This window comes from Suricata suricatta, chromosome 13 (genome assembly GCF_006229205.1).
Source record: "Suricata suricatta isolate VVHF042 chromosome 13, meerkat_22Aug2017_6uvM2_HiC, whole genome shotgun sequence".
NCBI classification, from domain to species: domain Eukaryota; kingdom Metazoa; phylum Chordata; class Mammalia; order Carnivora; family Herpestidae; genus Suricata; species Suricata suricatta.
The window spans coordinates 21659921-21660284 of NC_043712.1; positions in this window are offsets into that span (position 1 = coordinate 21659921).

The window sequence follows — 364 nt, forward strand, 5'->3', positions numbered from 1 at the left end:
GGAAGAGTAGAGCGTCAAAATGAAAACGCACCGCGTGGGAGAGCCCACCCAGGCCAGCAAGCTGGGGGCGCAGAGGTGAGCGCGGGAGGGGGTGGGTAGCACGGGGCTGCGGGGGCGGCAGAGGTCGCGGCGGGAGGCACGGGGAAGGGCAGGGCAGGGCAATGAATGAGGGAGGAGGAGGGCGGAGGGCCCGGGGACTGGGGGCGTCACGCCAGGTGAGGAAACGAGCTGGGGGAGCAAGGAGGAGGGAGTGGGGGGTGCGGGAGTTGCCGACTCGTGCTACGTGGAGCGGAAAGAAAGAAAAGCAAGGCGGAGGAGGAAAGGAGGCCGGCGTCCGCGCCGCAGCTTCGGCCCTCCCCCGCCG